This window comes from Pocillopora verrucosa, chromosome 6 (assembly GCF_036669915.1).
Source record: "Pocillopora verrucosa isolate sample1 chromosome 6, ASM3666991v2, whole genome shotgun sequence".
Taxonomy (NCBI): Eukaryota; Metazoa; Cnidaria; class Anthozoa; order Scleractinia; family Pocilloporidae; genus Pocillopora; species Pocillopora verrucosa.
Window position 1 is genome coordinate 4,961,521 of NC_089317.1, and position 13,949 is coordinate 4,975,469.

Sequence of the window (13,949 nt, forward strand, 5' to 3'; positions counted from 1 at the left end):
GTCATATTGTTCATTGTAGTTATCATTATTTGGACATTGATCAACTATTATATCGTCTAACATTTTCATGTCATTGATAAACAATATATGATCAAATGGAAGGCCTGTCAGTGTTGCCTTCAATTCATGCAATGTTTTGGCATATGCACAAATGCAAATGTTATTGTTTCTATCATTTTCGGGTAGTTTTTAACTTCCAAATGAAATTTCAAAAGAATTAAAAAAAGATGACACGCTCACGATCACTGCTACGTTTAACGTGATCAAGCCTGAAATTGCAGCTGTTATAAGTGATCCAGTGCTCAAATTTGTCATAAGTAAATTTCATTGTTTGTAATATTTATACGCCATGTTATATTAGTAACACAATTTATAATATAACTTTATTGTGGCATTTCTCTACAACAACAACAATACTTCTGTTGCAAAAGTAAGCCTAGAAAGCCATTTTCTTCATGCCAAGACATTATGCGATTTAGTGAAATGTTTTCTCGTTTCATCGGAGCTGACTCAAGTTGGGATTATATTTGGCGCATATATCCAGTATGCAATATTTAAAACAGGCTTGATTCAACATTATTAGGAGCATGAGTCATGTGCATGTGCTGATTCACCTTGTAAAATGACTCCTGGCCACCTGTGGTAAATTGAATTTCTGTGGGTCATGAGTTGAGGTCGTAAAAAAAATGCTCAGCAGCTACCCAATGCATTTCCATATTTAACAAGATGCAGTAATTCAAACCACGTATGCAATAGAAAATATAATGATCTTAGCCCTCAGACCTCTCATAGCTGTTTTAAAATTGAAGAGCTGAGATATCGCAGTGATCATATCTTGATTGTTTGCCCTCTTTGTGGACTTGAAGAAATTCGATTCCTGAAAAGACTTGGTACAGCACGTGGGTTGAGTGTCTTTCCCCTTTTTTTTCCCTTGGCCGAATGGTTCTCAGGATGTTTATCTATGATTATTGAAAATTTCAAGGGTTTCCAAAATAATTAAAAATCAGAGTGAAGAAAATAACTGTTTCCCTTTTCATTTCCTTCCCCCCTGGTTTTCTTAAGACATTTATGTACTATTATTTAAAATTTCAGGGATTCCTAGAAGAATTAATAATCAAAGTGAAGAAAATAAACCCACATATTGTTGCAGAGAAGATTGAATCGCTACAGAAAGGAAATGCATTTTTAAGTCTCAGTGAATTCGATCAGATGCAAGTCAAATTTTTAAAAGAGGCCATCCAATCTCTTTCCACAAGCATTGGATGATAGAGCCGATCTTGAAAATGAAGCTTTCATATTTGCCCCGCCAGGCACCCAGTTGGTCATCATATCTGGAAAAGGTGATTGGGAATACTATTTTTCCCAGCACAATAACAACAAAATAACCGGTAGATGTAACAGCAAGCCTTGGGAGTACTATGTGAGGGACGGGGTCAAATTCACTTTTTGTAAAATCCCTCAACTCTTGTCAACTGAACTTTCAGTTGTCGAAAGAGTAAAACATTTAGTGAATGCTTTTGAAAATCTTCATAAAACGTAAAAGTAATTAGTTGCATACATAGACGAATAAACATTTCTCATTAGCATATTGGCCTCGTTAATTGAAGTAACCTATTAATTGAATTAATTGAAGTAGAACTATTCAAAGACGCATATTTCTTGTTAAAATAATGAAACATTAAAATGCTCTGACTTTGCCCGAAAATGTCAAAAGTTGTATTTCTCAGGTTTTTTTATTTCGAAATTTTCTGGAAATTTCGTTTGTATATAAATATACAAATTTGTTATGTTTTGTGTGTGGGTTTGCAGCTGATTTTAGATATCTGAATAGAGGGTGTTAAGTTTTCAAAAGAAACTGTGGTGCTGCGTCGGTGGAGAGTATAACAAGTACTTTAGTGTTAACAAATTTTCGGTAAAAAGTAAAAACACGAAGTTCTATGGATATTACATCTCTATTACATATTACATTCCCAATGACGAAGGTCTCCGGGCCCTCAGACATTTTTTCGATCATCGCACTGTTAAGGAACCTAGCTCTGAAACACTTCTCCGTTTTGCAGAACTAGTACTTACACTCAATTGCTTTTCATTCGGTGGTAACTACCACAAAAAAAACTAATGGCGTGGCCATGGGTACTAAAATGGGACCCAGCTACGCCAAAATGTTTTGGTAAGTTTTATCAAACATCAATTTTTTAGTCAATACCACGGCCCTAAACCTGAACTCTACTGCCGTTACATTGACGACTGCATCGGCTACTTCCGCTACCAGAGGGGAGCTCACTCAATTTATAGCCGCCGTCAGTTCCTTTCACCCGGCTCTTAAATATACCTGGGAAATTTCTGACACTTCTTTGGCTTTTCTAGACAACAAAATTTTAATGGAAGGCAACGGTTTATGCACTAGTGTTTACAGTACTACAAACCTACAGATTCACATAGTTACTTGTTGTATTCATCTTCACATCCATCACACGTCAAGAACTCCATACCTCTTTCACAGTTTCTCAGACTTCGTCGTTTATGTAATGACGACTCTGATTTTTCCGTAATGTGTCAGTTTTTCGATTAACGTGGCTATCCTGTTTCTGTCGTTCAAATGGGACACCACCGTGCCCAGCAAATTGATCGACAGGCAGCACTACAAACGGCTGAGAAGGAAAACACTGATCGCATTCCATTCATTCTCACATTTTACCCTCACAACCACGCAGTTAAATCTGTCATTCTTAAAAAATTTAAATTACTCCAAAACGATTCAGAGACTGGTACTATCTTTTCGTAACCCCAACTCATTTTCATTCAAACGTGACAAAACATAGGCAACGTTTTAATCAGAAGTTCATTTCAAAACAATGACTCACCTGGAACTTTCAAATGCACTCGCGATGCAAAACTTGTCCTTTCATTCATAACATAGAGAAAATATCGGGACCCAAGAGATCCATTAAGATCACTGACCACTTTACGTGTACCTCCGCCAATGTCCTTTACTGCATGACTTGCACTTATTGGAATAATTTATACATTGGTGAAACAGGAAGACGACTAGGTGACCGATTCCGAGAATACCTTCGCGACGTAGAAAGAAATAACAAGGACGCATCCAAACCAGTCGCTAGACACTTTAATCTCCCTAATCATTCTAAACAACACACGGCAGTTCGCGGCCTTTCCTTTCATTTAAGCAGTTCGGAAAGCCGCAAAACACTTGAACAAAAATTTATTTTCCAAATCGGCACTCTAAAATCCCCACGGTATCAACTTTATTCAACTAATTTACTCTTGTTTTCTCGTCACCATATCCCCACCAATAGCGTAGTTCCATTTTCTGCATATAAACCCACACACAACCCATAATTCGTCCAATCGCTCTGAAGAAGGGGCCACCGCTTGAGACGTAAGCCTTTAAACTCTTTACGGTGGCCAATTTACGTTTTCAACTCTATTGTAGATATCTTCTGACTTTCTTGAGTTTCTCCAAGCTATGGATACAAAGGAAGATAACAGTGGTGAGAAGGGACTGTTAAAAATAAGCATAACTCTTTCTTTAGCTCCGATTAACAGATCAAACTGTAAATATTCTGTCGATAAATTCAAGGAAATTTACCCCTTTCGAACTGTACTTCTTCTTTTCAGCAAGTTAAAGCCTTATTGTCTCAATTGATCCTCGGTTGCTTAAGCTAACTTGGTCGATACGAGTGTCGATATTTGATTTCAAATCTCCTCCTGAAGTCAAGGGAAGTTTTCCGTTTTACCGAGTTCATGCTATCATGCTATCTATTGCGCGATCGATGCCCGATCCCTCGAGTAAACTTGAACTCGTTAGTGGTGGAGATTTCCAAGGGGAAACTCGGCAATCCCTCGATAGAATACCACAAGAAAATATGCACTTTATTTAAAAACTAGCAAGCTAGGAACCTGGAAAAATGGCTTACTGTAATTTGTGAAACGAAACGAAATGAAAAATTTAAAATTTGCGAGATGGAAATATGCTAATGATTTGCAAAATAGAAATCACGAATTACAGAATTTCATTTCGCAAATTACATATTTCTTTCATGGCTGTTTTAAAATTGAAAAGCCGAGATATCGCAGAGATGATATCTCGATCGTTTGCCTTCGTTGTGGACCTGAAGAAGTTCTATTCCTGAAAGAACTTGGTATTGCACGTGGTTCGAGCGAGTTTCCCTTTTTTAACTCGTGAGTTGCGCGCATGTGAAAGAGCGAGTTATAGATACGATGTAGGGAATAGCACTCGCTCGCTCGCTCGATTGGTCGACTCCTGTAAACTTTTTTTCGATTTTAGGCTTTTGAGTGCATTTGATAGTTTTTGGCGAGCAATTAACAAACGAAATGGCGACCTTTGTTGCTAAGAATAGTGGTGGGGCGAAAAAGAAGCCAATGATAATCTTAAAAGAGTGTTTTTTTTCGTTTTAGCTTCAACAAGCGGCGCCAGCGACTGGCAGGCATTCAAGGATTCACACTGAAATAACAGAACAACCTTCGTTTTTCATAAAATTGTAATTCACAATCCTTGAACTTGAAAACAATCCGAAGATTCATTGAAAATATCACTTACTGCGAAGCGCACGGAGTTTACAGATGTTCAAAAGCTTTTTCTGTTATGGCGTGAGATTAAGGACAAAATCGATCATTACGTTTCGTATCGTGTGTTTTTCCTGTGTGAAGCAACAGAAGATGCCGGCGACTGACGAAATTACAAGTTAACACGAAAATCAAATAACACCTAAACAAACAATTTTAGCTACAGATTTTCAGTGAATTTTTAACGAACAATTTTCTTTTAAGTTTTAAGGCAATTTGAAGATTCAAAATACATATTACGTACTAAAATACGAAAGTTATACACCACAAAATTGATAAATAGGCCTGAAATGAAATTCTATCTTGTTATTGATTATACGTTGCCTAGCACGTGACTAAAATCTACCCAGGCGGAGATCCAAAATGACGGTGGCAGTCTTGGCTTATTTATATCACTCAAAACTCGTTCCTTTTTGTCTCATTTGATAAAGAGGGAATCGTTAATGTTTTCATTAAGACAGTTTTGCCTTGATTTTCTAATATTTACAATGATAGACAGTAAATTTCACTTTTCACCCACATTTACTTCCAACCTTTTCTTTTGAACCAGAAACAAAAATGATATACGTTTAAAACACATGACATCATCCACCCTTGTCAAATGTAATAGCATTATCATTTCAATTGTAATGCCTTCTTATCCCAACTTTACTTTGTTTCTTTGCTACATTAGCGAACACTGAACTACTGCTCGTACTCTAGATACGACAATCAACCATAAAATTTCCTAAACCAGATAACATTAAACATAATCCAAAAAATCATGCGTCAATTCACGAGTTTGCTCATAGAGCACTTTGATTTTTCCTTGGCCCGATGGTTTTCTAAGGATTTTTATCTACGATTATTGAAAATTTCAGGGTTTTCCGGAAGAATTGAGAATTAAAGTGAAGAAAATAAGTGTTGCCCTTAGTTTTTCTTCCCCCAATGGTTCTCTTAGGATATGTATGTATTAATATTTTAAATGTTCAGGGGTTTCCGTGGGATTAAAAATCAGAGTAAAGAAAATAAGTGTTGCCCTTAGTTTTTCTTCCCCCAATGGTTTTCTTATGATATTTATGTACTATTTTTTTAAAAATTTCAGGGTTTTCCTGAAGAAGCAATAATCAAAGTGAAGCAAATAGACTCATATATCCTTGGAGAGAAGATTAATTCCCTGCAGAAAGGAAAAGCATCCTCAAATCTCAGTGAATTTGACCAGACGCAAGTCAAATTTTTAGAAGCAGCCATCCGTTCCATTCCACAAGCATTGGATGATGAAGCTAATCTTGAAAATGCAGTTTTCATCTTTGCCCTTCCAGGCCCCCAGTTCGCCCTCAAATCTGGAGCAGGTGATTGGGAATACTATTTTTCCCAAGACGACAACAACAAAATCACCATGAAATGTATCAGAAAGCCTTTGGAGTTTCCGGAAGAATCAACAATCGAATTGGAGGAAATAACCCCAGATGTCTTTGGAGAGAAGATTTATTTCCTGCAGAAAAAAAAAGCATTCTCAAGTCTCAGTGAATTTGACCAGACACAAGTCAAATTTTTAAGAGAAGCCATCCATTTTATTCCACAAGCATTGAATGATAGAGCTAATCTTAAAAGTGCAATTTTCATATTTGCCCTTCCAGGCCGCCAGTTCGCCTTCAAATCTGGAGCAGGTGATTGGAAATACTATTTTTCCCAAGACAACCACAACAAAATCACAGTGCGATGTACCAGAAAGCCTTGGGTGTACTATGTCTGGGACTGGATCAAATTCGCTTGTAGTATAATCCCCCGAATCTTGTCAGGTCTACTTTCAGTTTTCATAACAGTTGGAAATTTATCGAACGCTTCTAAAGACATCCTGAGAAAGAACGAGTAACTAGCTGCATACTTAGATGGATAAACATTTCTTATTATCATATTGCCCTGTTAATTGAAGTGTAAATATATTAATTGAATTAATTGAAGTATAACTATACAAAGATGCACATTTCTAGCTAAAAACATAACTTTTTAAGTGAAAATTTTGGTGAAAAACACAATCTGAAAGAGAGTTCTTTGCCACTTCAGTATATGCTAGGTATGTACTCTACATTATATATTTTTGACCAGGTCACTTAACAATATTGAAGAATATAGAGATGTGTAAACTAAAAGCAGTAAATAATCATGTTACATTTTAGCAAGTTGCCAGCAGATCTATGGAAAATTCCACATACACATATCTGGATCTAATGAAACACTAAAATGCACTGAGTTTGCCCTTAAATGTCAGAAGTTGTGTTTCTCAGGTTATTAATTTCGAAATTTTCCAAAGAGGAAATGTGTTTCACAACCACCGTACTGACAACCATCTTCATTTACACCAAATCTTGGATTTGCCAGTAGATTCGCTATGCATCAGTAAAATGTCAGATTATGTCTTAGTCATATGCAATGATAACTTACATTTTCACAGTTAATATACTGTAAACTGGCTTTTAAAGGTCTTTTTACAGGAAAGTTTCCCACATCACAAAGAGTCATCAAAACGAATTTTTCCAAGCCTTGGTCAATCAAATTGGAGTCAATTATGATAGGGAAAAACCCAGATAGCCACACAAGGGAAAAAATAGCCAGCTGCCTCAGTAGTGTTACGGTTGTCCGACTTTACTCCATGATCTACAGAGAGCCTCTCCTATCACGCTTTTGGACCAAAAGCTGGAAATCGTGATTCTCGCAAGGATTTGGCTAAGCGGTTTGCCATGAGTTAGCCGGAGGCGGTTATGGATATAACGATATCTCGTGTAAAGTAAATGATCTCTTAGGATATTTCGTTTGTTTATAAATGACACCTTCAGTTTGATCCAACTGATTGTAGAGTATATATTGTATGCCATACATGAAGTCTATGATGTGAATGTTGCTGGCCATTTTGACGTTTACATTATGTATCGATTGTGGAGCTATTGTTAGCCATTTCGTCTGGCTTTCTTAAGTGTCATCGAGCTATGGAAGACGATATAATAGGACATATGACTAACAGTAGAATGTTACCAGTAAGTATAACTCTCTCTTTAGCTCCGATTAAGAGATCAAACTGTAGATAATCCATTGATGAAATTAAAGGAAATGCGTCCCATTCGAATTGGACTTCTTCTCTTCAGTTAGTTAAGTTTTCGTCAATTTTGCGAAACTGTGGTTGATAAATATGGACCTAAAGAGGTTTAAACTAAGCCCCATTGTCTCAATGAATCCTCGGTAGCTTAAGCGGACTTGGTCGATACGAGTTTCGACATCAAACTGTCATAAATCTCTTCCTGAAAGTCAAGGGAAGTCTTCCGTTTTACCGAGGTCATGCTCTCAACATCATGCGCGATCAATGCCCGACCCCCCATGTCCTGCGACAGAATACCATAAGAAAATGTGCACTTAATTTAAAAAGAAGCAAGTTGAGAACTTGAAAAATTATCTGAGACTTCGTTCAGAATTTGAACGTCAGACCTTCCCATGGTACCTTAACCACGGAGCTGCGTTAGAAGCTAATCCAGCATACTGATAAGATCGGCGATGAGAAGAAAATTGGAATTAAGATCCTCTAACTGTAACTTTATCCTGACATTTCTCTTAACAACAAAAACACTTCTATTTCAAAAATGAGCCAAGAAAAGCCATTTTCTTTATGCAAAGACATAAAGCGATTTAGTGGAATGTTTTCTCATTTTATCAGAGCCAACTCAAGTTGGGATTACATTTGGCCCATATTCAGAAAGCAATGGTTAAAACAGGCCTAAGTCAACAGTTTTCGTAGCATGAGACATGTGCATGCGCTGATTCGCCTCATAAAATGACTAGGCCACCTGTGGTAAACTGTAATTTCTTGCTTATCAAGATTTGAGATTGTAAAAGAGTGCTGAGTAGCTATCAAATGCATGGCTGTCATGAAGGTTTCTTACATCCAATTTCAGATCACCCATTTCATGGCTCACCATTATGATTCAAAGAAAGGTCAAACTGTATAATAAAAAAAAATTCAAAACTATAGTTCCACAAAAAGTTAAAATATAGTGTCCGAAAAAAAATTCTAATCTATAGTTTCTCTAAAAATATTTCTTCCCAAAAAAAAAGATCAAACTACAGTTTCATTAAGAATTCAAAACTGTAGTGGTCAAAACATAATTCATCATGTGATTTTATCTTAAAAAATTTCATCAAACTTGATCATCGCATGATCTCATTTAATTTTTTTTAATATATTAAAGAAACATTGTCACCATATTATATGAGCTATTGCAATTTTGAAATACATGATGAAATAATCAATGAATATGGATATATTATCTGTCTATGCATAAAATGCAAACTTTGTTGTTTCTGTAATTTACGAGTAGTTTTTAACTTCCGAATGAGATTTGAAAAGAATTCAAAAAGATGACACGCCAACGATCACTGCTACATTTAAAGTGATTGAGCCTGAAACTATAGATTTTATTAGTGATCCAGTGCTCAAAATTTTCATAAGTAAATTTAATCGTTTGTAATGTTTATGAGCCATTTTTATAACAAAAACACATTTTATAACATAACTTTGTTGTGACATTTCTATTCAACAACAATAATACTTCTGTTGCAAAAGTTAGCCTAGAAAAGCCATTTCTTCATGCAAAGACATTATGCGATTCAGTGGAATGGTTTCTCATTTCACCAGAGCCGATTCAAGTCAGGAGTACATTTGGCGCATGTATCCAGAATGCAATGTTTAAAATAGGCTTAAGTCAACAGTATTCGTGGAAGGAGTCATATGCATGTCCTGATTTGCCTCGTAAAATGACTCCGGGCGGCCTGAATCAAAAATATAACAATAAAAAAGCTGAGATACTGCTGTGATCATATATCCATCATTTGCCATCGTTGTGGACCCGCACAAGGTCGATTCCTGCAAGAACTTGGTATTGCACGTGGGTTGGGTGTGTTTCCCATTTTTTTCCTTGCCCTAATGTTGCCCCAATGTTTTCTCAGAATGTTTATGTACGATTACTGAAAATTTCAGGTGCTTCAGGAAGAATCAAAAATCAAAGTGAAGAAAATATGTGTTGCCCTTATCTGTCGTTGCCCCAATGGCTTTCTCAGGATATGTATGTACTATTATTTAAAATTTCAGGGGTTTCCAGAAGAAATTAGGGTCAATTATGATAGAGGTAAAAAGACAAAAAGGCTAGCTGTCTCAATAGTGTTACGGTTGTCTGACTATACTTCATTATTTGCAGACAGCTTCTCCCATCACAAATGCTTCTGAACCAAAAGCTGTAAATCGTGATTCAGGCAAGGATTTGGCCGAGCTGTTTGTCATGAGTTAGTCGGACACGGTAATGGATATAGCGATTTTTCGTGTACAGTAAATGATGTATAAGGACATTTGGTTTGCAAATAAATGACCTGTTTAGTGTGTTCCAGCTGTATTTGAACAACAAGAGGCTTCAAGGAGCCTATATTCTAGCCAAATTTGTGATCCAGGGAAACGAATTGAAGGCCTTGTGGTATTTAGCAAAATTGCTGTTGAGGGCTTTTCATTGTTTACTTACTGTGGAGAGTTATAGAGATTAAGATTTTGGAACAAGTTGATGCCATTTGCTTAAGTTTTTTTTTAATGCAATTATTGGTTTATCCAGCAACTGTTTTTTTCTCTTGGTATGCCAGAGATGCAGGTTTCTCACATATGTATACAGAGTTCAAAACGGCATTTGCTATGCAATGTGAAGACCCTTTTCTGGGGTGGGGTGGGGGGAGCTACTATTTCAATACTAATTACCAGACATTATTTTCATTTCTTTTTTTTTAGTATTGACTTGATTAAATTTTGTTTTACGGGTTAAGGGTTGTAGCGGGGTAAGTCTCTTGCCAAACGAGCTGTCTTCTAATATTTTCTCTCACATAGCTCACAAAAGTTTCAGCTTGGATAGCTTTTAATTATGAATAGCCCCAAGTGCCAGGGTGATGACAATTAACCAAAAGAAAACAAAAAGTCACTACCAAAGGTTATTACTAGATGAACTATTAATTTTATGGGGTTCCTCACATAGTTTATCAGTCATTAGAGACACTGGGTGTTTGTTTTCACCAGGTGCTATATTGTAGACTTCTCTACCACTGGAGTTATCAGATTGATGTTCCTCGGTTAAAATGGGATAATCTGGAATGACTGACTGCAAGCATGTCTGACTGGCATTAGTGACCTGTGTTCATTCAAAGGGTCTTCCACATCTTCATTTAGAGGTCTTGTTCTATTATTAGGAGTATCTACAGAGCTGTTCAATTCTGAATTCTCAAGAAAACAGTTATCACAAGATTGTCCCATATCAACGGCATTTTCACATGTACTCTCTAAGTGATTATTAATAGTATTTGTTAGTAATTTGGTGACATCATTATTAGCCTGTGTCATATGTGTCATTTATATATCCTTGTGTAAAGGATTATTGGCTTTTAACCAGTTCAGTGCCGAAATTATGAACTCTGGTCTCACAGTTTCAAAATAAACATTTCCTCTGAACTGAGGTTTTCTTTTTAACTTAATGAGAATTATACCACACCTTTCTGGAGGACGAGGAAATATTTTACATGTTTGATAACAATTTACTGGTACATTACGTATAGCACATTAAATGTTCCTCTGTTGCCCTTTTGACATTACAATTATATTTTCAAATACAATGCGCTGGGTTATTATTATTTGTTCTTGTTTTTTTTAGATCTTCTAACTCAATTGGGATGTCATCCACATATAAGTTGTTTGCTGTTGGTTGACATGGAAGACTCCTCGATTGGCTTTCGAGTGACAAGCCCTACAGATGTACTCTTTTCCATGAAATGACGATAGTATGTTAAAAATGTCCTGAGAAGGGTAATTGGTTGTATTGACAGATTTCTTATAAAGTGTTCAGTTACATATACAACATATAAATTATGGGCCTTCCTTTATTTTTCTGTGGAACTCTTCAATACATGAATCTACAGTTTTGTTCTTACGAACACATTTTTGTTTGCGTCTCTTAAGTACTTCTTGTTTTATAGCAGCGTCCATTGTTTTGTATTCTTTTGCTTTCTTCTTTAACAACTCTTTTTTCTCATCAAAATCCATACTTTTGTATTGTCGTGCCATTTTCTTTAGCAGGTCTTGTTTCTTAACAGTATCCATTGTTTTGTATTTTTGGGACATTTTTTTTCTGTATTTCCTGTTTATTTTTCATATTCCTAAATTGTTTTTTCTCCTTTCTGTCAACTACTTTACATGAACATGTAGCAAACAGTATTCTGTATTCCCCTGGAGTATTATATTTCTCTTGTATTTTTCTAATGGCATGGATTTGGATCTTTTTGTGGGTTTAAGGATACAACTGATGCAGTATGAAGCTGCAGTATGATGAAGTATATCAAAACGCCTGTGCATTAATTATTATATATTATTATGATTCAGTTGACTTGCTTTGAAGTGAATCAGTTAATAATCCCTCACTCTCAAACAGATTATCCAAATTTACTTCAGTTCCACAAACTTCTATGGTTCTTAGAAGATTAGCTGGTGGTAGCTGGTTATGTTCTAAACTTGATTTATGACACATCTTTTTGCCTTTGTCAACAATGGTGGGTAAGGATGAGTTGTAATTTCACTAATTAAATGATTTCATCATAGGGTAGCAAAGAGAGTATAGAGCTACAGCACAACTTAGATTCAAGTTTATGGTTTCATTCACACTGTTTTGAGAAACCATCCTATTTTGAATATTCTAAATTTGTATTCCTCTCACTTCAAATATATCATTGTTATGTATACTCTGAAAATAATGCACTAAACTATCAGGAGACAGTACATCGAGAAGAACACATGTACCTTGAGGCTACCCTCTACCATACAAATCTCTAGCAAGAGAATCAAATATTTTGAACCCCATATTACTATTACAATATGTTGCAACAGCAATGCACCCTATTGTTAATATGAAATTGGTGCAGCTTTCAGACATGAACGACTCAAAGGCTCTTGGTAAAGACGTACAATACCGACATCCCTCTATAACAATTTCTTGGTGAACAGTACTAGAGTAACTTTCACTGTATTGCAGTTGATAATCAGTATCAAACACATATAAAGCTATTGGTAATTCTGACTGCATTAAATATGCCTGTCTGGCTAATCGTAACAAACTTGAATAAAGTTGATTTCCAATATTCATTATTTGTAAAAGATCATTTGCAGAGCTGTTCCCTTGAGTGTTACTGTAAATCAAAGAACAAAAATTCATTGAACACATCGTCGTCCTGCGTTCTGTTCAAAATCTAACTCGTTACCTTGACTATATGGAGCTACTATTGTTTTGTTAGGGTCAACTAATGTTGGAGAGCCAGGATTTTTTCCTATGTCTCTACCTTATTTATAATTGCAATAATTAGCTACATGAGCCTCATTCTTGCAAGAACATATCAGTTTGTTCCAAGAAAATTAAATATCGACTGGCACGATATTTTACCTTTCTTATACTTTGACCAATTCTTTCATTACAGCTTAACTTAAATGTCTTTTTATTTAATAGCTTTTTTTAAGCATTAACATAACAGCACAATGTAGATGACAAAGGGATACATTAGAGAATACGTGCATAGACAAATTTTCTAACCTTTAATGCTCTTGTTCCTAAACCTTTTCAAATTCGTATTGGTATTTTGCTTGGTTCACGATCACGTCTAAATACAAGATGAGATTTGCGTCTATGCTTCTCTCGATTAACATTACATAACGCAGTTGATATAGCATGTTTCTCGATGAACGTTCACTTATAAATGTTCGCTCATAAAGAGATCTCTCATAAGGTTCGCGAACCGACCCGTTCCGAAAACATTCGCTCTGACGAAGGGCTAACGCTCGAAACGTCAGCTTTTTTACCCTTTACGGTGGCTAATTTACGTTTTCAACTCAGTTGTTAACACTAAATTACCTGCTATCTGTTAGTGTGGGTCTACTGCGAACGATGTCTGCATATCTTGTATGCGTTTTGAGCGTGTTATACACACCACGAAAGCTTCTCTTCGTCCGCCATTACACCATGTCATGTGCTCATTAGTTAAAACGTCGCGTATGCGTCAGAGTCAAAAAATTGCGCATGCATGATGAGAACTTGACCGCGATTTGTGACCGAACAAGAAAAAAACAACCAAGCCGGAATTTCGACTGGGGTCAATTGTCTTGAGCTGGGAATCGTCTGTGGAATTTGTGTTATTTGATTAGCAAGCGAGTGTTATATTTGCTTTTAATAGCAATGAGGGGAAACCCCTTTCACGAAATCAGTTCATCAGAAATCAATGTGAATAAGTTGAATTTGTGTTTAAGAACA

The 13,949-nt window shown here is 36.1% G+C and overlaps 3 long non-coding RNA genes across 4 annotated transcripts; 1 reads left to right on the top strand and 2 right to left on the bottom strand.

Annotated features, from left to right (window-relative positions):
* Nucleotides 1-3,386: 3,386 nt before the first annotated feature.
* On the bottom strand, nt 3,387-7,171 carry LOC136281794 (uncharacterized). The gene is made up of 3 exons (XR_010717999.1): nt 7,033-7,171; nt 4,583-6,082; nt 3,387-3,485 (listed from the first exon to the last, which is right to left on the bottom strand). It is a non-coding gene; the product is annotated as an uncharacterized lncRNA (long non-coding RNA).
* A 266-nt stretch (nt 7,172-7,437) lies between these two features.
* Nucleotides 7,438-11,453, top strand: LOC136281793 (uncharacterized). 2 transcript variants are annotated; one of them, XR_010717997.1, is made up of 5 exons: nt 7,438-7,622; nt 9,614-9,698; nt 9,831-9,929; nt 10,685-10,836; nt 11,313-11,453. It is a non-coding gene; the product is annotated as an uncharacterized lncRNA (long non-coding RNA). The 2 variants fall into 2 exon arrangements; XR_010717998.1 differs by lacking the exon at nt 9,614-9,698.
* A 67-nt stretch (nt 11,454-11,520) lies between these two features.
* LOC131784746 (uncharacterized) lies at nt 11,521-13,731 on the bottom strand. Its single transcript, XR_009340228.2, has 3 exons — nt 13,554-13,731; nt 13,236-13,302; nt 11,521-12,837 (listed from the first exon to the last, which is right to left on the bottom strand). It is a non-coding gene; the product is annotated as an uncharacterized lncRNA (long non-coding RNA).
* Nucleotides 13,732-13,949: the final 218 nt, after the last annotated feature.